Consider the following 23,031-nt stretch of genomic DNA (forward strand, 5'->3'; position numbering starts at 1 on the left):
GGTTTGATTAGACATGCAAGTCATGAGATACATATCATCTTTCCTGGCTGGATGAATGCAAGTTTTACAAATGACAAAGAAGATCCTGAAGAAGCTTCTGGGACTTTGCATTTCTCAGGTGGAGATAATAGTAAGCAAAAACAGAGCGTTTTAATCCACTTTAACCTTCTAGTAGCTCTCCTGTGTAAAGATTACATGACCCAGAAATATCGGGCTAATGTAATATTTATTTTTAATTTTCTCCTATAAAGTAGAGGCATATATGTCTGTGCATGTAGGCAACCCTTGTTGCTAAGAATGAAGTCAGGCTCTTGTCTGCCTTTGGCAAAGCGTTTTGGGAACACTGTCCCCTGCTTTGTCAAGTTGTGTTCCATCCACGATGAAATATACTACTTCCTGTCTCACTGCATGAGTGTTCAAAAATTTGCTTTCCATTAACACTGGCACAAGTAACATTCAATCACTTGAAAGTTCACTTAATGGGAAAACAAAGAGGCATGAACACAGTTGAAGGCAATTTATTTTTAAACTTAAGAGAAGAGTCATGGAAAAAAGCAGTATTTGCTCAGCTCTAGTCAACAATAACTACTGCAGTTAGTTTTACCAAAGCGACTAAAAAAACTTATCATCATCTAGCACTGACAAGTAGAAGCAGTGCATTTTTTCTTTGAATCATCAAAATGAATAGGTATCTGAAAATACATCTAATCACTTCAAGCTGTCACCACCCACCTCTGGAACGTGGGGGTGGGAAGGAGGCGGAAAGAAAACGCTCATGATGGGACTGCTTGCCTATTTATTCACTTTTGGTGAAGAACAAAAGAAATAAAACTTCCGGTGTGTCTGAGATGATGTGCAAATTCCTCTTCATTTGAGGACCTCTCGGTCATTTCTTTCAACAATTAAACTAGTGGGAGCCACCTTTTTGGCAGGCTGCTACAATTTTTTTCCCAAAACCTCTCTGAGCTTCACTCTCATCCCCTTCCTCTGTGTAATCTGTTGCTCTGCTTTCTGCTTCCTGCCCCCTCCCAGATCTATCACATGCCACACACACAGGTTGCCCATGCCACAAGTCAGCCAACACTATGTTAAACAATGAAGGTAATGCTGTGACTACAGCCCTCGTGAGAGACCAAAGAATATAAACTCAGTCTCATGCTTCTAAGTTTTATAATTGCATTTGAAAACCACCTACCCCTTATCTTTCTGTCAGTAAAAAACCACATGGTTTACTTCTACCCATGATATGGCTGTGTTCTAGTGCCATGATATTTAGTGTTTTCCTTAAAACCCATTTTTTCAGGATTATAAATGCATGGTATTTTCAGCTTTTGTTAGAAAAGTAACAAAATATCTCGTTTGCAGAGGCCACTGAAAAATATGACAAATGTATCCAAAAGCTTCATAATTGGGAGGCATGCAAAATATTCTCTGGCTATTTTTTTAAGTTAATGATTACTGAGATGGCACTCATGATTTGAATTTATATAATGCTTAGAATGTGATTATGTATCCAGGTTGTAGCCATATTGGTTTAGAGGAAAAAGCAATCAGGGCTTGTAGATAAAGATGGTATCTTTTATGAGACCGAAAAGATTTTTGCAAAAAAAAATTATTTAATTGCAAGCTTTTGGGCACTAACACCCTTTATCAGGCATTGGAGAAAAGGTTATAAAAGTGAACTTTAATTTCTACCCAGGAGAACTTTTACAATTCTTTTCTCTGATGCCTGATGAAGGATGTTTGTGTCCAAAAGCTTGCAATTAAATTTTTTTTTTGCAAAAATCTTGAAGGTCTAATAAAAGATATCACCTCTGTCCATGAGCCCTGATTGCTAGAATTTGATTAGAACTTTTTCTTCTATCTAGCTTCTAAACTATTGGTCTCCAATTCACAAGTTAGCCAGAGAAGGCTTGGGTGGTATCTTTTAGGAGACCAACTGTATAGCTGGGATAAAATTAGACAAGCTTTCAAATGCAAGCATTCTTCTTCAGGTTTTAGGAGGAAAACAAGTGCAATGATTTTTAAGAACAGTATGTACAGCTGTGAAAAAGAAATTTCCAGGGGTAGCAGATAAGCAGGAAGAAGGAAAGAAAGAAGAAAAGAGGCTTGATTACTGGAAGATCAAGACCTAGCAAAAGCTACCATATCCAAGAGTAATTTTAAACCCTCAATGTAAAAAAAAAATCTAAGGAAAAACATTAAAAACAATCCCCTCTCTAATTAAATTAATGTATTTATTTTGTACAATATTAAAACCTTCCATTGGCAATACCAGGGACCAAAACAACACTTAGACATCAACATTTAGCTCAATCTGAAATGTTAAACATGGTCAAGTTTCAGCTCCCTGGCTGATAGCATCTTCTATAATTACCCTTAAAGGCTATTTGATTTGATAATATATTCACCACCATGCATGATTTACATAATGTTTCCCAATTTCCATTAATATGCAAATATTAGCCTAAAGATTGGAAATGCCGCTCCAGTGTTCTTAAAAACCAACACATGCTGTTTAAACAAAACAAAAACTTTAACAGAACATTAATATTGCACTGTTAAAGCAGATCAAGCAGTATAAGAGCTGAATATTTCTACAGAATCCATATTATAAACCCTGTATCCGTGTGGTTTGCATTTTAAATTAAATAGGTTGTTGTTTTCCTGAAAACTAACAAGATTTCCTAACTATATGGAGAAAAAGCTGCTGCTGGGATTCCTCTTTGTGAATCTCCTTTCTGAAGTGATATGTTGTTCCCTCTGCAAATGAAGGCCAGGGAAACCTCCCAAACTATCTCCTGAAATGTATTAAATACATTAAAAAGAGCACAACAAATGAAATAACAGCATGAGCTGATGATGGGTCAATTTACCTGACCTCTCCAGACTAGACTTCCCTCATCACTGGCTATTATATGAAAGTTTAGCAACGTATCTGGCCTGCATGCTGATTATGCCTGACTGCAGTAATCCAGGTCCAGTCTATCCTTGTTTACATCCTCTTTACTGCTTTATTTCACGGCTCTATCAGTACCTTCAGCTAGCCACTGCTGGGACTGTATTGTATAATCATTGTGCCATATATCTTAGTGAATAATGGTTGCTGAGGGAGAGTACAAAGATTAAACCAAAAGGCATAGCACTAAACTCTAATTAAAATTTAATGTCATTTTTGAAGTGCCATATTAATTTTTTTCTCTCACAAATAAGAACAGTCACCCTGCCCTGCCAGCTGAGCACAGCAGTTTCATAAAAAGTCATGGTTTGGTTCAGTGTCAATCCTGTCATCTCTTTGTGAGCCCAAGCAAAAGTAGCCTCTACATTATAATAATAGAGCATTATATATACTTGCAGAGAAGTTTTGCTGCATATAAGTACAAATGAATGCACTGATGCCACTTCAGCTGAACAGCTAGCCAGTTTTGGGGCCTTGTTCAATTGTTTCTGTTAGGAGGAAAAATTGGTGGCTTAAATCAGGTATTTCTTGGGCACAGGTTTTTTTTAACTGACCAGAGGGTATGTTTTGTTTCAGTTCTGTTTTGTTCTCATCTCCTAAAGCTTGGAAGGAATCACAGAAGCATGAATTCCTCTGACAGCCTCCCTTGAGAGAGACTGGGGGAGAGAGTGAAAGGATGTACAGGCACACACGTTGGATATATTGCTTACTCTGAGAGGCAGCTGCAGTAGGCAAATTATAATTATACCTCTCGAATAACTTAGCAGTATAGCCAGTCATATATCTAATGCTTATCTGGGGTGCAGCTCTGTTTGATTCTCGGGCCCAAAGGCTTGCAAGACAGAATTATGGGAGATCCTTCTGTACTTGACAGCCTGTCCTCAAAGCATGTGTATACTTAATGACATATTTGGAGCAGCTGGCATGAAAGAAAGTATATTCTCTAGAGAAGAATTAGTACTATGTTCTTTCAAAACTACCATGAAATCATTGAACCAGAGTCCTATTTATAATTACTAACTGACAGTCTTAGTCTGTGAAATGCAGAGACTGGGTGGGAGATATGAAGAAAAAGAAAAAAAAAAAGGGAGTTAATACTAAAATGGGAAATCACTCAAGCCTTGGTGTTCTGAATCCCATGCTCAAAGGTCCAAAAGGAAAAAACAAAAAATGAAGTGCAAGCTGAACATGAACATCTTTATGGCAGGTAGAAGCCTGAGGGTAAAACTTTCTCGTATCAGGGCTAACGGTGATCAATGGATCCTTGAGAAAGGCAAGTGAAGTTTAATCATTAAAAGCTAATTTTCTTAAGCGTTTCATTTGCAAGAGTGTCAGAAATGAAAATGATAGATGACCAGTATATATACTATAATGTCAGTGTCCTAGACCTAAGAATTCAGGCTAATTGCTATGCTACTTTCAGGGTACATTACCACTTTTCAGATTATTCATCTATTGTATGCTTACTCACAAAGGCAAAGAAATGTATTGTCAAGGAATTCTAACAATATAAACACATGAGCTAGGGCAGATATTTAGAAAGCCTGAGCCTGACTTTATTCAATCTTTGCAGGTTAGTTTAATTTGGCTACACTACATCACTTTGTAACTGCACAGACATGCCTGCAGTGGATCAGGCTAGAAGCCAGGGGCACTAGAGCTGCCCTCCCTTCCTTGCATAGTACTGAGCTGAGGGGGGGCATGGCCAGGCCCAGGCAGGACACCCTCATTAGAGAGGTCTGCCTGCACCATCCCAAGCTTTTCCCCACTTGCTGCTCAAGATGCAGGAATGTTGCCAGACACCAGACACCTGCTAACAACCTGGGGCAAGGGGGTGTGTGCAGTGCAGGCATCTCTTGATTATATGGAGCTTTCAATCTCCCTCCCTACTTATTTATATTGTCTGCAGCAAACTGAAAGGTGAGCAAGCCAGCAAGAGGTTGATAACAGTGTTTATCACCTCATTAGCAAAAAAATAGCCTATCTCCATTACTTCAAACTCTTCTTAAACAGCTTACTGGCAGACCTGTTGATTAGCTCCAAACAACCCTAAGGGGTCACTCTTCTGTTTGCCTGTCCCAGTGAAATGCATACACAGAGACACCTCTCAGCATTAGCTAGCATACTACATGCCTAGGGTCCATGGGGCTGGGGGCTGTGCTGTGGGAGATAGGAGGGAGGGAGTGGGGGGATCCCTGTTTGTCCAGCAAGCAGCAAGTGAGAGGTAGGGCAGGGGGAAGCCAGGCAGATCCTGCTGTGGAGCAGAGAGCCCCATCCATCCAGAGAGCATGTCAGAATTCTTGGGGTGTCTAGTTTACCTTAAACTAGCAAAGGGTCTGGGACACATTGCATAAACCAGTTTGAGACAAGTCTGGTACTGCATTCAACCAGGTTTATCTCAAACCAGTTTCAGCCATTTTTAAATGGGTTTATGTACACTGTTCTGTTACAAGTTTAAACTGGTTTCTGATCACTTAAACTAGTTTATTTGTAATGTCTGTCCCTAGCCATGAAGGTCAGATAGTATTTCAAAACTAAGCACTGCTTCCAAATGAAAGATAATTTAAGGAAAATATATTCAAATTTTGCAGTCTTTTTTTTTTAAACATCTGGTAAGTCTCCACTTCCTTCTCTGAACTCTTTGAATATTATACCAATAAAAACATTTACTGGGGCTAGGGACAGAAATTATATATAAACTGATATAAGTGATTGGAAACTGGTTCAAATCTGTAACACAACAGAAGTTCAGTGCATATATATGGCTTTCAAAATGGCCAAAACCACTTTAAGATAAACCTTGATGGATATAGTATCAGACTTAACTGATTTAGGTTAAATCAGTTTACTTAACCTTTGTCCCAGATCCCCTCCAGATTCAAGTTAACTCATGGTCCCACAGCACCCAAAAATGCTTTGCACCCCCCCCACCCTCTCCTATAAACCTCTCCCTTGCAGAGTGGGCAGGTTAGACTTGGCCTGAGTTGTCTGCTCCAGCTGAGCAAGGGGGCATGCTTTAGTGCCCCCCAGCTTCTACCCTCGGGCACTGCAGGCATGTGGTTGCATTTCTGGAATCAAAAGTGAATGTCTGTTCACTTGCTTGTAGGTTCAATCTATGTAGCTTAGATTAACCTGCAAAGATTGAATTGATTCACCCCAAGGCTTTTTGACTTTCTGTACTTAGCCATTGAGCAAAATTTCAAGGCTATTCATTATTATTTATTTAACTTACCATGCCACTTAGAGGCTTCCACCAAGTTTTCACTCCACTGTACCAGGCATTTAACACATACATAGTAGAAAGACTACCCATATCACAAAATGTATGCAATCTAGACAGGCCAAATTTGGGAAACAGAAAGAACTACAATAATTATTTAGCAGATAGGTAACTGAGTCAAGAGAAAACATAACACCCATTGCACATAAATAAATAAATCTCAATGAATCTTTTTACTGCCTTTAATCACTGTTCAATCATCCTGTAAATGATTTGCTGTAGTCACAATCTATTGTGAGGCTGGAAAATGAATATATTTATATTGGTCAACAGAAAAATATAAAAATACTGAGAGTCTAATGCAGGAAATTTTGACATTATTCACTCAAGCAACATAAACTCTTGTCACCAGTCTGATCAGTCACAAATTCATCCCACCACAATTTTAAATGTAAACACAAGGAATCCATAGATTACAACTCAAACAAAGTGAAATATGTCAATTAAGACATTTGCTTAATAAATTAATATCATTATTAAATGTTACTATGGTATTGTTACAGCGATCTGCCTGAAAATATAAAGATAAAATTATCTAGTACATCTCTCATGCATGGTCTGTTAAGCTATAGTGCCAGATTAAGTACCTCAAACAGTGAAGTTGTCTCCCTTTCCAGAACAGTTATTGCACAAACATTGGATGTACAGAGCTCCTACAGTTTCCTGCAAACATCAAGGTTCCTGCAGTGTCCTGCAAACATGCCTGAAGCTTATCTTGTAAGCACTACATCCAATGATAACCAGTAAACCTTTTTTTTTTTTTTTTTCATGTGCCTGCAGATCTAGAGATACATGATAAGGTTGCCCATTAGCTGGGCCCAACTGCAAAAGTGTTTTGTGTGATGTGGAAATCAAGCCACTGAAACTGGGATTTTTTTTAGGGCTTGTACATGCCCCAAAATTTGCTGTAAAATTCACTCTTCACCAGAAAGCTGTGCACCAGAATCCACATTTTATTACTACACTGATATTCATTTTAGCAGAAACAACTACTAGTATGTTTGCTCCAAAATACCAAACTGTGCTCCATGCCTTCCCACATACCAAGAGTCCCAAGATTCTTCTATCCAGCTGTAAATCCTTCACCTCCTACCTTGAAAACTTGTGTGTTAATATAACATGTCTGATATCCCGAAATTAGCCTCAAAATGCATTAAATTAAATTTTTTAAACAACAGGAGGTTACTGTACAGAATGTTCTGTTCAATTTCACATTTAATTAACTAGCAAACTAGATTTATTCTAAAAGTGAAGCTGCCACAAAATTTCTAGTCCAGCATAAAAAAAAAATGCAGTGAAATCCTTGGAATTAACCACATACTTTAGCTCCATCTTGCTGCAAAGTATATGGAGAGTTGGACTATTTTTAATAACACTAAATTCAGAAATTAATCACAGTATGTGCAGCCCTTTTGGACAGTGGGTCCCAGGTAACCATTGTGAGTGATGATACCTGTGAGGCATAGGGCATGGTGTAGGGATGGATGGAGCCACTCAATGAGCTCATAAGTCAATGACCACAGATACCTGATGGTCATTAGGATGAGAGCAGATTGGAAAGCCCTTGGGCAGCCTCCCTTATAATATAAGTAAATACCCACTCTAGTCTCTGTTGGCAGTCACCCCATGATGTAAGGGATGAAGGGACTCCAGAGGTTTTATGGCCACCTCTGGAGATGTCCCTATTCCAGGCAGGTTTCAATTATCTCAAAACTATTAAAGCTATGGGAAGACAGATTGAAGGATAAAGGTGCCTAGGAGGACTGGAAACTTCTAAAGGGCATGGTATTGGAAGCCCAACAAGAAAATGTTCCAAACTGATGGAAGCAAAAGAATCATAAAAAGTCCAGTGGGCTATACAAGGAGAATCTAGGTTGCCTCAAATGCAAAATGAAAGCATGCAGGCAATGAAAAGATGGACAGGGCAACAAGAAAGCATGCCAGGAAACATCCAGGACTTGCAGGGGAAAAAAACAGGAAGGAAAAGGTAAAGAATGAGCAGCACCTGGTGAGAGAATTTAAAGACAACAAGAGGAGTATGCTAAGTATGCTGTCCAGAAAAGAAATACCAAGGAAGCTGTGGGTCCACTGTTAAATAGCCAGGGTGAACAAAATGCAAAGAAGGCAGAGCTACTCAACAGCGACTTTGCCTTAGTCTTCACAAAGAAGTGAAGCTGCAAGCAGATACCCAATGAGAATTATTTAGATAAGGAATGCAATAAGTTGAGGGATGAGATGATAAAACAAATGGTCAGAGAACTTTTGATGGATCTGAATGAATTCAAGTCAGCAGGGCTTGTTGACTTGGGAATTCATCCCAAGGTACTGAAGGAACTAGCAAAGGAGAATTCAGTCATGTTTACAACTTCACGGGAGACACTTGAGGTAACAGAGAACCAGAAAAGGGCTAACATGGTGCCCCACTTTAAAAAGGGCAAAAAGGTGGACCCAGGGAGCTATAACTTGGTTAGACTCACCTGGAAAGTTACTGGAGCATATAAAGAAATCTATTTGGAAACATGTGGCTGAGGTAAAACTTATCACAAGCAGCCAGCATGGAGTTACTAAGAACAAATTGCACCAAACAACCTTATCTCCTTCTTTGAAAAAGTAACTACATCGGTGGAAGAAGGGAATGCAGTGGACACAGAGAATTTAGACTTAGCAAGGCTTTTGACAAAGCCCTGCATGACCTTTTTATAAATAAATTAGAGAAAGGTGGACTAGACTAAGCTACTGTAAGGTGCCTCAATAGCTGTAAGCAAAGGATAATTATAAATGGGTCTGTGTTAGAATGGTTTCAAGTGGAGTCCCATAGGAGTCTGTCCTGGGTCCATTGCCATTCTATGTGCCTATTAATGATTTGGATGCTGGAACAGAAAGTTTCATCAGCAAGTCTGCAGATGACACAAAACTGTAGAGGACTTCAAACCAATGGCTTGAAGTTGTAGCAAAGAAAGGAACAGTGAAGCAATGGAATAGACTGCCTAGGGAGTTGTGCAACCTCTGTCATTGGAGGAGTTCAGGAAGAGGTTGGACAAGCGTTGGTCAGGGATGATATAGAAGTAGATATGCCTATGCTCTCCTATGGGTATTTCCCATTGTCGCAGGGGCATTTTGGTGCCCTGCACCTAGGAAGAGATACAGGTGCCAGTTGCCGGGGCAACAACAGTTGGTCAGCTGACTGGAAGGGGGCAGGGCCTGAACTATAAATATAGCCCAGGCTGAGGCCAGGGAGGCAGTTCTCCTCTGGCAGCTGATGGAGTGGGAGCTCTGCAGAAGCACTGCAGCCTATAGAAGCCCAAGGGCCTGAAACACCTCCTGGGTGAGGAAGAAACCCTGGTAGGGATTTGAGAGGATAAACTACCAGATGGTTTAGGGTCTCGTTTTAGCCAGGAGGCTTCATTTGAGTTACAGCCGGTGGGCTTGTGTTATTCCGTTTGTTTGCTTGTTTGTTGTTACACCGGAGGACCGGATGAGGCTATAAGGGGTTGGAGGTGGCCTCATAGGAGCTCCCCAGTAGCGTGGGGGTTCCTAGTGCCAGAAAGGGCACAGCAGTCTGTTCCCAGACAGGGCACAGTAGTCAGGGGGTGCACCGAACCCAACCCTGAGAGGGGAGTGCGGTGGACTAAGGGCCAGGTAAGGCCAAGGCCACCTGAGCCCAATTGTGGGAAGTCCCAGTGCGGGTGCGGGCGTAAGCAATGCCCCAGTGGGCAGTATTGTGAGGGAAAAGCCCCAGCGAGGGCGATCGTATAAAGGCAAGCCCCGGGAGGGTGATCATACATAGACCGTGGAGAAAAGGCCCAGGGTGGGCAGCAGCCGTGGGAGAAGTCAGGCAAATAGCCTAGGGGTGCGAGCGTACAGGGAAGCCCTGGAGAGGGTGCGAGTGTACAGGGAAGCCCCGGAGAGGGCGCGAACTCAGAGAGAGATGGGCCTGGAGGACGTCTGTAAGGGCGCGGGCAATAGTTGACCCAACAACGTCCGGTACACCTGAGAGGCTTGGGGCATGGTATAAGGGGTGGTAGGAGCCACGCATAGCCCATAAGGCTGGGGTGCACCAAGTCACTCCATACAGAACAGGGGCCAGGATAAACAAGAGCACTGTGTCCAAGGGGACAAAAGGCAGCCTCCATTATAAAATTAGATAACATCAAAGACGTGGCGGGCGAGAACGAGAGTGCTTGATCACCAACTTGGCACGGTAGGGGGCGCCAGGAGAGATCACAGCCGCTCCTAGGACCCTGCGCCATGACACCCGTGGTTCCAGGCTTTTCTGGATCCTGCATGGGGCCAAGAAGAAATTTCAAACCAACAATTGTCACAGGCATCACAGCCTAAAATGTAGATACTAGATGTGAATGCAGCATCTGGTTAACCAACTGTGTCCACAGGTAAAAACTGACCCCCTTCTCTAACTCAAAACTCTCCTGTTTATACATCCAAAGATCACACAGACCCTTTCACCAGAGCATGACAGCAGGACATCAGAGCAAAACTAAAAGGTCAAGGGAGTAAGGGTTTTTCTAGACTGGGTCAGTAATGGGTTTTATGCAGTAGAGGGTTGAGCATACCTTGCATAGCCAAATGTCCTGACCCAAGGGGCACTCAATCCCTTGGTTTGTAGGACAGATACATCCTGGGAAGCTGATCATCTAGCCAACAGGGCTCTCCAAGGGTTCAAGAATTTGGCATGAGGGGAGCAGTGCCAATGGACACTTGAGGAGCCCTGTAGTTTGGATAACATGGCCCTGCACACCAGATTACACCTGCACACAGACAGATCTGGGCAGTGGGAGGCCTGCAGCCAGATCCAGGCGGGGCAGGATTGGGCCCAGAGACTGACGTCATGCCACTCATGTGGCCCGCAGAGCACCACTGCTCTGACCCATTCCAAAGCCATAACCTCACCTGCGAGTCTACTGCAGACTCTTTCCTAGAAGCCAATCATAGCTCCAGTAGAAACTGAGGGCTTGAGAATGGGCACTGGGGACAAATATAAGCAGCTTCTGGCAAACTTCTACCACTTAAGCCAGTCGGCAGATGGAGATGGGAGTGATGGGGGGGGGCGCTCAAGCGTCCTAGTACAGACAACTCCCCTCAGAATCATTTAAACCAGAGAGAGTCAACATGCAGAATGTGCGTCACAAGTGACATGGGAAGCCTCCGTGGTGTGGCTACCTGAGACGCTAACTGTGCAGTAGTCTAATAACAGTGAGCAGCAGCATGCTGGATAAAACCCAAGTTAATAAACTACTGCGCAGAGACACCCTGCACCCAAGGGAGCAGGCAAGCAGCATAGAGGTATACAGGCATAGCTCGGAGATATTGCGGGTTCGGTTCCAGACCACCGCAATAAAGCGAATATCGCAATAAAGCGAGTCACACAAATTTTTTGGTTTCCTGGTCCATATAAAAGTTATGTTTACACTATACTGTAGTCTATTAAGTGTGCAATAGCATTATGTCTAAAAAAACAATGTACATACCTTAATTAAAAAATTCTTTATTGCTAAAAAATGCTAACTGATGGAAAAATGGTGCTGATAGACTTGTTTGACGCAGGGTTGCCACAAACCTTCAATTTGTAAAAAACGCAATATCTGCGAAGCGCAATAAAGTGACGCGCAATAAAATGAGGTATGCCTGTATAGGGCAGAAAGCAGAGTGGCAGATGTGGCAATGAGTACAGGGAAGAAAGGAGAAAGCAACGCAGCAGACTGGGGAGGGAGCCTAAGGGAGAAAGCAGAAAATAGAGCAGCGTATCAGACAGAGGAAAGAGATTAGAGTGGTACTCAGGGAAGGTGTAAGGCTAATTTGGGGCATGCTTACTGAAACAGGTGCCTCCACTGATTTAAACAATCCACAATGGCTACATTGTTTGTAATTAAATTTCTGGGAAAAACTTTTCAAATGCAGGCTCAGCCTAGATTACTTTGTAGTTTATCCATGTTCTTGGCTGTTAGTAACTGTTACTATGACAAGTCTAATTTGGTTTATTTGTTCTTAAATTACTACTAAATTGTTGCTACTGCTTGGAGGTACTTGATACTATGGTGATTTGGACAATAGGTAGATATACAAATAAATTGGCAACAAAACCCAGCAAGAAATAGTACTAGAGTTTTTTCCTCTTCACCAGGCTAAAGTGACATAACTAAGAACTCAAAAATGAAACCAGTAAGTGCTTCACTGCCCTCATCCACTTTCCAATAGGAGATTTTTTTTTGCCTTACTAACAAACATTTATGGACTTGCATATTATTTCATAGCCTCTTCGATCCATAATTACAAGAGGGAATATGAGAACACTAAGAATCTCTCTTTTTCTTTAATATTTCTGGAGATTTTATACTGTTCCCATTGAGAAGGGGGGGAGCTAAAAGGTTACAAGCAAGAAAAAAAAGACTTAAAATTCATGGCATTGGCTTTAAAAATAAGATCTGCTGTTTGAAATCAAACCATCAAGTGGGGTGTGCTAATTACTGCAATGACCAGAACTTTATGTATCAAAGACAAACATAGAAAAAATACAATCATAATGCACGTTGTTGATTGTGCAACGCAGAGGAAAAATTGTGCATAGAGGAAAAATTGCTTCCTGACCCCTGCAGCAATCAGCTTACTCCCTGAAGCATGAGATTTGATTTCCTTTGTAACTCAGCCTACATAATCATGTATACTACTGCCTACCTCCTAAGCACTCAGCACCTTCTATATGATAAAGGGATAATGATCTGAAAGAATTTCTAAACCATTGCAGTTCAGCAATGTGGAATTCCATTAGCTTGGATAACTGCTAAAATGAAATCTCTTAAAAGTTCATGAACTAGCAAGACCAATTTCACATCAGAAGGGGATTATAATATACTGAGACTTAGGCCTGCTTTGTTAAGGGGAAATATATATATAGACTAGGGATGCTCAACCTTCAGTCTACATACCAGATCTTGGTGTGGGGGCCAGGCCAGGGTGCTGCCAGGTCATCTGGACCAAATCCTAACATGAAGGTGATGGTGCTGGGCCCCCAGGACCTAATCCTCATGCAGCATGGGAAGGGGAGGTGCTGGCCCCCTGGAACACAGGATCCAATCCCAGTGCATAGTTGGTGAGATAGGGCACTGCCAGCCCCCTGGAACAAACCCAGCATGCAGAGCAGGGTGGGGGTGGTGCTAACCCCCTGGGACCCAATCCCAGAGCACAGGGCAGTGAAGAGGTGGTCGTAGGCCACCACCTGGCTCACAGATAGCCCAATCCAGCCTGAAGATGGGCTTCGTGCCACTCATCTGGCCCACATGGCCAAAAGGTTGAGCACAGCTGCTATAGACTGAACAAGGCTTAGAAAAAGTTGGGGGAAAAGAAACAATAAAAATGTGTTCGCTCAACCCAAGCTCCCACATGACATACACCACAAGGGTTATAAACCCACATGGCCTCTAGAAAAGATCTATGCTTATGTTTTAATAAAGATCCTGAACACCACTCACCAAAACAATCAAATGACAACATCTGTCTCTTGTTACAACACACTCAAAAAGTAGTCCAAGCTTGACAAGACTTAACTGCAGAATAATTAAAAGGGTCAGAATGTAACTGCTTATAAATGCGGTAGTACTGGAGTAATGTTGTTGTGATGGTCCATGAAATAATGCAAGAGGCATGTGTTTTTGTGGGTGATATCTGGGTGACCAGAAGAAGAATGTTCTGCATTCAAAAGCTTGTCTAAATCTATCCCAATCATGCAGTTGGTCCAATAAGCGAGTTATCACCAAGGAACCTGGCTTTCTCTGTTAAAAAATCCAAAATTCTCTGATTAAAACCCCCCAAATGTGTGTTTTTCTGTGATTAAAATGAAACTCCACTTTATATACAGGTGCCAGTTGAACACCATGTTTTATTGATATATTTACCATTTTAAAGCAATTTGGAAGCCTACCAGTGCCTCAATCATTATTATAAAATAAATTCTAAATACTTATATATTGTGGCCTTTCATATTGGTTTTTTTTATCATGGAAAATCAGAAGCTCCCCCTACCCTTTTTGATTACCAGGAACAGATCTAGCTCTGACTGTCCCACCTGCTGCTTTGCAGTGCTGATCAGCCCTGATATGTTGGTGCCCTGCCTCTGCCCACAGTCGCCCCTCACTGCTGGTCCACAGTCCCTCACCCCCCAGCCATGCTGGTACCCCTCACTCCTGACTCACAGCCCCCCATCCCTGCTGGTGCCCCTCACTCCCAAGCCACAGCCCCCTCTCCCTGGTGCCCCTCACTCTCCATAGCCCCCCTGGCTGTGCTGGTGCCTTTCATTCCCAGCCTGCAGTCTCCCACCCCACCCCCGGCCATGGTGATGCCCAGTCTGCAGCCCCCCACACCATCCAGCTCTGTGTGGACTCATAGGATGGTGGTCTGCGAGGACGTGCTGGAGGCTGTTCCCACCACGAGGTGTATGCAGCACACCTCATGAGGAAGCACAGACAGCAGCTGGAGCACCACATGCTGCCCTGCACCACCAGCTGGGACTGGGACTATGGTGCAGCAAGAAGGACCAACACCTCACTCCACAGCAGCAGCATGAAGGTGAGTACAGGTCTGGCCCAGGACATACTGCAGGCAATAGGAAGAGGGGTAGGGGCTCTAGGCGGTTTCTGTGGGGAACAGTAGATACGCTGGAGGGTAGGGCTAGGATTCAGTGTGGCCTTGACAAATTGCAGGATTGGGCCAAAAGAAATCTCATGAGGTTCAATAAGGATAAGTGCAAAGTGCTGCACTTAGGACAGAACAATCCCTTGCACCAGTACAGGCTGGAGACTGACTGGTTGGGCAGCAGCTCTTCAGAGAAGGACCCGGGGGCTACAGGGGACAGTAAGCTGAATATGAGCCAGCAGTGTGCCCCTGTTGCCAAAAATGCTAACAACATACCGGGCTGAATTGGTAGGTGTGTTGCCAGCAGATCAAGGGAAGTGATTATCCCCCTCTATTCAGCACTGGTGAGGCCACATCCAGAGTAGTGTGTTCAGTTTTGGGCCCCCCACTACAGAAAGGAAGCGGACAAATTAGAAAGAATCCAGTGTAAGGTGACAAAAATGGTGAGAGGGCAGGGGCACATGACTTCTGGGGAAAGACTGAGGGAACTGGACTCATTTAGTCTAGAGAAGTGAAGACCAAGGTGGGATTTAATAGCAGCCTTCAACTACCTGAAAGGGGGTTCAAAAGAGGACGGAGTTAGGCTATTCTCAGTGGTGGCAGATAACAGAACAAGAAGCAGTGGTCTGAAGCTTCAGAAAGGGAAACTTAGGTTAGATATTAAGAAGAATTTTCTCACCAGGAGGATAGTAAAACATTGCACAGGTTACCCCAGCATCAAGCAATTTTTTTTTTTTTTTTTGTGGAGGACAGAGTTTAGCAACGAGCATATCCTGCTTACCCAAAACCCAAATCTACCAAGATAGGGTGATAAGATAGAAAAGTTATGTAATGTTTGTACTATATAGAAGCAAAAAGTTCCATACAAAATGTTCAGTATGTAAATCTTGCTAGAAGCAAAACCTAGGTTTTTAAGAAACCACTAATCTTCACTAATTTACTAAATCCAAATCTGTTCTTTCTAACAGTTTCCTACCTTAAACTAAACTCTAAAGAAGTTTCCTTTCCTTTGGCTGTGTTTCACCATCTGAGCTGGCGAAGGAGTTCAACCAACCTCTACAACCAGTGGGGAGAAAATGGGAAATATATAATTTCATCTGCTCTTCCTGATCCCTCATCTGAAATCTATTTGAGAGTCTAGAACAATATTAGCAAATATTGTGGGAGCACCAGGTCGGATTACTGAGATTGCCAGATTTAGGAATGTTATCGTCTGTTTGCAATTCCAAGATGCATAGAACCAAAAGGGGAAAAATGACAATCATCTTGGCTAGATGGGACTTTTACCTTCCATCTGATCTCTCTTACTCATTTCTCTATAGAAGACATGTGGCAGCCCGTAAGACTAGGAGAGCTTTCTCATGGCTGACTCACATCTGTGAAACTCGCTTCCTGAGGAACTCAAAAATTACCATAGTTCTTATCAAGGTTAGGTCTAATTTTAGAATCTTAACAGTTCCCTTAAAAGCAACAATAATCTAAGACTAACAACTAATGGAAAATATCCCTGTTTGTTGTAGCCCTGTTTCAGAGAGTTACCCCTACTCAGGAATGCAGCCTAGACACCATTCTTACAATCCAGCAAGTGATTAAGCATCATTGAAATGACTGAAAAATGGGGACAGAGACATATTTGCACTAATCTAGCTCTATTAATATTTCAGTTACTTTGTTTTGAGGCTCTGATGCAGTAAAGCACTTAGTATGTGCTGAACTTAAAGTGCATGGTCAACCTCTGTTTACTTCAGTATTACTAAAATGGAGACTAATTCCACAAGTCATAAGTCATTCTAAGATTGGTGCCAAAGAAAAAAGAAAACTGGATATCTGAATAGGGAAATCTGCGAAAGCCAAACAGTGCATGCACTTAGCCCTCTCTTTCTTGAATCTCTGTTGGAACAAATCAAAAATCAAATTCAGAGGCCCATTCCTAATCTCAGTGATCCATAAAGTTTCCATGGTTAAAAACATTCAGGTTTTTGTACCTAATGGCACAGAAGGGAGCAACCAAGTTAGCATCACATCTGCATACCTTTGCCTCCTCTGCTTAGATGATCAAACACCTATTTACAGCTTAATTAACTGAAGAGGGGCAACTGGCCGAGTCTGGAGCCAGGTTCAAACATGCCTCTGGATCCGCTGAGCTGCATGTTAACTGTTCTACCACCACACCTACTGGGATGATATTAAAATATATCACTGAGAAATACAAAATTTGCCTTTTGATCATCTTGTGGTATTTAATGCAGCTGAGAAAAGAATATAATCAGCATTAAAACATTCTTAATAAATAATGCAGTCTAGCAGCTTTCATCGACTTTGCACTTTAAGAAAGTTTCTACTATTGAATATTTCATGAACAGAAAGTAATTCATTGTGCCTTTTAAATTATACACTTCAGCAACTGTAAAAAGTATCCTATGTTCCAATGCAATAATGGCTAGCTATGAATTTCTAAAGAAACCGTTACAGCCTGAATGTATAGTTTAAAACATAAAACATAAGAACTGTCAGAGCCACCTTTGCCCTCAACTGTAGCAGCTGATTTTAAGACTACAATCTCTTTCAGCAACAGCCTTTATTTTCAATCAAAGAAAAGCTTTATATGCATTTTCCAAAAATGTCATCTCTAGTTTGTACTTTCTAACAAGATAAACCAGATCTGTGTCTTGATGGCTGACACATACAGCTTCTAGAGTGACCACCTTTTCAAAAGGGAAGGCAGGACACATGCCTGCCTTCCACCCACCCCTGCCACCCCCACAACTGGATGAGAGCCTAGCAGAGCAGGACAGTAGATACAGGCTGCCCACCCTGCTGCCTGTCCCTTGGGAGCCCTGTACCACCTATGCACCACCTGCATGCTCAGCAGCAACAGCCGGCACAACTCAAAGCCACCGCTGCCCCTGCTGCAGCTGGGTGGGCAGGGGGCATGTCATCCCCAGAGGCAGGGCAGGGAGCCCTGAGAGCACAGTGGGCAGCCTATATCTGTCCCCTGTGCCACACACAAATCTGGGGAGGCACTTGCCCATCCCCCCATCCCCATGTCCCCTGCCCATGGCTCTGTCCTGCTCCCTGCCCCAGCCCCATGCACTGCTCTGGTTGGTCCTGCCAGCATGCCATGCCCCTGCCCCACTCTGCTTCCCTGTGGGGGGCCTTGATCTGCCCCCCTTCCCACCCTCCTATACCTTCCCTCCCCCATAGATTTACATGCAGGGAGCTGCTCTCTATACTTCCTGGCTGTATTTACTGGCCACATGCATGTGTGCAGGTGCATACATGCACATAACATCCCCTGGATCCTGCTCCTGGCAGCTTCTTGCAGGCTGAAACACTGCCAGCCTACGAGGGGAAACCCTACATTTCCCAATCCCTGTGGACACTACAAATCTTGGACAAATGCCGTCCCAGAGTCCTACAGCCTGGGACCAGGACTTGAGGGTCTCATTACAGGACTGTCCTGCCCAATCAGGGGCAGCTGGTCACCCTAACAGCTTTCTATGTTCTTTTTAGCAGATTTTGTAATCTAGTAGGTACCGTATTCACTTGATAATGAAATGCATTTTTTTCCTCATTCAACCTGGGGTGGGGGAGCGGGGTAGGAAATGAAGCTTTGTCTTATGATCGTATGCAACTTACATAAAACCAGAAAATGCACACGGCCAGCCAGCAGGGCACCTCCGCTCCCTTAGCGTGCAGGGTTCATGGCCAGCTGGTGCACGGTTACTCCAAGATGCTCCCTGTGAGCATGTGCCAAGCTTCTTTGGTACCCTTTGGCTGGAAACCCTACACACAGCTCAAAATGACCCATGGGATGTCCATGCCCACTACGGAACAGGGAGATCTGGGTGAGGGAGATCCCCTGCCCTCCATCAATGCTGACCTCATGAAGGAACACCTTGAGAGGCTGGATACCTTCAAGTCAGCTGGCCCTGACAATCTGCACCCCAGGGTGCTCAAGGAGCTGGCAAGCATCGTAGTCCAGCCCCTGGCATGGATTTTTGAAAACTCCTGGCGCTCCGGTGTAGTTCCCAAAGACTGGAAGAAGGCCAATATGGTGCCTACAAGAAAGGGAGGAAAGTGGAGCCAGCAAACTACAGGCCCATCAGCCTGACCCCTATCCTGGGGAAGATCTTAGAAAAGTTTATTAAAGAGGCCATCCTTAATGGACTGGCCGACGCCAACATCCTGAGGGATAGCTAGCATGGGTTTGTTGCGGGTGGGTCTTGCTTGACCAATCTCATTTCCTTTTATGGCCAGATGACCTGTCACCCGGACAAGGGAGAAGAGATTGCTGTCATATATCTTGACTTCAAAAAAGCCTTTGATCTGGTATCCCAGGATCATCTCTTGGCAAAACTGGCCAGTTGTGGTCTTGGGTCCACCATGATCTGCCAGTTGGGAAATTGGCTCCATGGTTGGACCCAGAGGGTAGTAATTGAAGAAAGTCAATCATCATGATGCCCTGTGAGTAGTGGGGTCCCCCAAGGCTCTGTCCTTGGACCCATATTGTTCAACATCTTCATTAACGATGTGGACATTGGAGTCAGAAGCGGACTGGCAAAGTTTGCCGATGACACCAAACTTTGGAGCAAAGCATCCACACCAGAAGACAGGAGGGTGATTCAGGCTGACCTGGACAGGCTCAGCAAATGGGCAGACAAGAACCTGATGATGTATAACACTGAAAATTGCAAGGTTCTCCACCTTGGGAGGAAAACCTGCAGCATCCTTATAGGCTCAACAGTGCTATGAAAGAAAGAGACTTGGGGATCATCATTGACCACAAGACGAACATAAGCCTGCAATGTGATGCTGCGGCTAGTAAAGCGACTAAAATGCTGGCTTGCATCCATAGATGCTTCCCAAGCAAATCCTGGGATGTCATTCTCCCCTTGTATTCAGCCTTGGTGAGGCCACAGCTGGACTACTGCATCCAGTTTTGGGCTCCACAATTCAAAAAGGACGTGGAGAAGCTTGAGAGAGTCCAGAGAAGAACCATGTGCATGATCAGAGGTCAGGAAAACAGACCTTATGACGACAGGCTAAGAGCCATGGGGCTCTATAGCCTGGAAAAGCATAGGCTCATGGGTGATTTGATGGCCACCAAAAGTTTATCAGGGGTGACCACCAGTATCTGGGGGAATGTTTGTTCACCAGAATGCCTTGGCATCAAGGGATGACAAGGTCAAACGGTTATAAACTACTGCAAGACCATTTCAGGCTGGACTTAAGGAAGAATTTCTTTACTGTCTAAGCACCCAAGGTCTGGAATAGCCTGCCATTGGAGGTGGTTCAAGCACCTACATTGAACTACCTTCCAGAGTAAATCGGATGCTTATCTTGCTGGGATCCTATGACCCCAGCTGACTTCCTGCCCTTTGGGCGGGGGGCTGGACTCGATGATCTTCCAAAGTCCCTTCCAGCCCTAATGTCTATGAAATCTATGAAAAAGTGATAAGCAAGTTGTCAAGTGTGTTCAAGAAAAGAGAAAGGAGGAAATGTCAATCACCTGCAAAGTGATTCAATTCAAAGTATTAGAAATAGAAAGGAATTGAACATTCCCCTTCAAAAATGCAAAGTAAGTAGTGGGTGGTGTATCTGAATGATGCGACTGAGATGAAGAACATCACTTGCACAAAAGTTACCATCAGATTGCAGTAAAAAACTTGTTGAATTCCAGTGGTACGATATTGGTCTATGCAAAACTCATCCTTACCTGCTGAACTCTAATCTATTTTGACATGCTAAATAATGTCACCATCCATGAAAAGGTGCACAATCCATAATTATGAGAAATATAAGAAATGAAGAGTCACAAATTACAGTGATGTTAGCAGTATTGGCAGATGGGAGAAAATTGCCACCATATATGTTTTTGAAACACAGAACTCTCCCATAATAAAAACTGCCACTAGGAATAGTGGCTAGATGCTAGGAATAAGGACAGATGTCAAGTGAACTGATGAATGACTGGTTAGATGTTATGTGGAAATGGAGACCTGGGGTACTGCTAAAGAAAAAAGGAGTGTTAGTGTCAGATTCAGTGAAAGGGCGTATAACACCCTCTGTGTTAGATGTAAAAGCAAAAATTTGGTCAATGAATTGTGATCTTGTAGTCATACCTCCTGGTATGACATCTCAACTCCAAGTACTGAATGCCAGTGAATAAACTCTTTAAGGGCCATTTTCAGTATCAGTACTGGGACTGGCTCTTGGCAGGGAACTATGCACTTACACCTGGTGGGAAGATTAAGCCAACCATAGCATTGCTTTACCAATGGACTCCAACTTCTTAAGGAAGGATGTCTTCAGAATCCATTATCAAAGGGTTCAAAAAGTACTGTGTATTCAGTGCCATGGATGGAACTAAAGAAAATGTTTTGTGGGAAGATGAGAGAGAAGATGAGAACAGTGAAGAGTGAAGATGCATGCAAAACTGGTCCTAAATTGCAGCATCTAAGAGTTGTAGCACTTCCCAGGTTCTGGACAGAACCTAATATAGGTTAAGTTAAGTTAATGTTTGAATTGAATTGAAGTTGATGTTGAATTTATAATTTACTGGTATTGCTATAGTTTTGTCAGTAGGTCTGGTATAAAAATAGGTATTGGCTGACTAGGTATAAAAAGAGCAATAATACCAAAATTATTTTAAAAATACCAAATTATTTTTTTCTTGTGTGGCATCTAAGGGGTTGACTTAAATTCCGGGTCATCTTAGATTCAAGTAAATATGCTATTATTAGAAACTGGATACCATATCTTTGAAAATGACATATATGTACCCAACATAAACAAAGCACATTAAAAGAATGTACATACATATATACATACTCACTCAAGATGCAAGGAATGTTACATCTAAGCTTGCCTAGGCCACCTTACCCTGGCCCCTGTGGGCACACACTATGATGCGGTCTCTAATTATGCAATCACTTCTTGGACTAGACCCTTGATTGGTATAAACTGTTCAGTTAATTGATGACACTGGTGCTATTCTGATCTCCATATACTGAAGAACTGATTCTTTGTTTTTCAATATTGGACTTTGGCTGCTTGCTTAGCAAAGAGACTTGCACAAACTCAAACTGGGTGCACAGTATCTATTTTCCAATGAGGTCATTATTTGGCCAAAGCAAAATCAAATTTCATTAGAAAATTTAAAAGGTAATTCCTTTCAGCCATAGCTATTTTTGTACAAATGCTAATTTTTATACCCCCACACATTTAAACTATAATTACAGCTCCAAAAAAATGATGCCTTTTTTATTTTTAAGATGACAACAATGTGTTCCCTTTATACACATAAAGGCTGATTTTTTGAAGAAAAAAAGAAAATTTTTTTTGCTCAAACTTCACTCCCTCATGAACAAAGGAACCCCAGACATTGAAAAATTCAACTCAAAGTTGTAAGCCTTCAAAATTGGCCTTGCTCCCCACTACGCCCCTCTACATGTTAGCTCCCATCTCAAACATTCCCATTCAATCCTAGGACATAGGAATGGAAGGGACCCAGCCTGCCTGGACATTTAATCCATTCCCCCTGCTTCTAAGCAGGATCAAGATATTTGTCTTCAAACTCTCCAATGAAAAAGATCCCATGACCTCCCCATGTAATCTGTTCCAGTTCTTAACCCTCCTTATAGATATTTTATACCTATTACTGCCTAGCTTAATGGTGGGCAAAGTCCAGCTCATGGACTGGATCAGGTCTGTGGCAGACTCCATTTCCCAGAAGCCCCTGTGGTGATGGCTCGTTCTGGCTGCCATTACTGCATCCAGCCCCACTGCCGAAGCACCACGGCCCATCCGACCCACACCAGGACTGGCACCCATGCAGGCAAGGCTGGGCACCTGGGATGGGCATGCAGCCAAGAGGGAGATGGGCAAGTGAAGCCAGGGTGGTGATAATGTGGGGTTGGGGCAGGGACAGAGTCATGATCTGCAAAACCCCGCAATGAGTGTAGATGCCGTGGGCAGGGGTGTGTGTGGAACAGATTGCCACTCTGCCATGACCTGGGTTCCATGCTGTCACCACACCAAGATCCTGGCCCTGGCCCTGGCCCTGAAGCAGCCCCCCTCCCAGCCACACGTCCTTTGCTTGCAGCTCTGGCCAGTCTCCATGAAGTCCCCAGGAGTGTGGGGCTGG

At 43.1% G+C, this 23,031-nt stretch overlaps 1 protein-coding gene across 4 annotated transcripts in view; it reads right to left on the minus strand.

Annotated features, from left to right (window-relative positions):
- The window catches only part of ELMO1 (engulfment and cell motility 1), a 446,831-nt gene that overhangs the window by 189,002 nt on the left and 234,798 nt on the right, over nt 1-23,031 (minus strand). The window lies entirely within an intron of this gene.

Source organism: Crocodylus porosus, unplaced genomic scaffold (assembly GCF_001723895.1).
Source record: "Crocodylus porosus isolate Cpor-Errol unplaced genomic scaffold, CroPor_comp1, whole genome shotgun sequence".
Taxonomy (NCBI): domain Eukaryota; kingdom Metazoa; phylum Chordata; order Crocodylia; family Crocodylidae; genus Crocodylus; species Crocodylus porosus.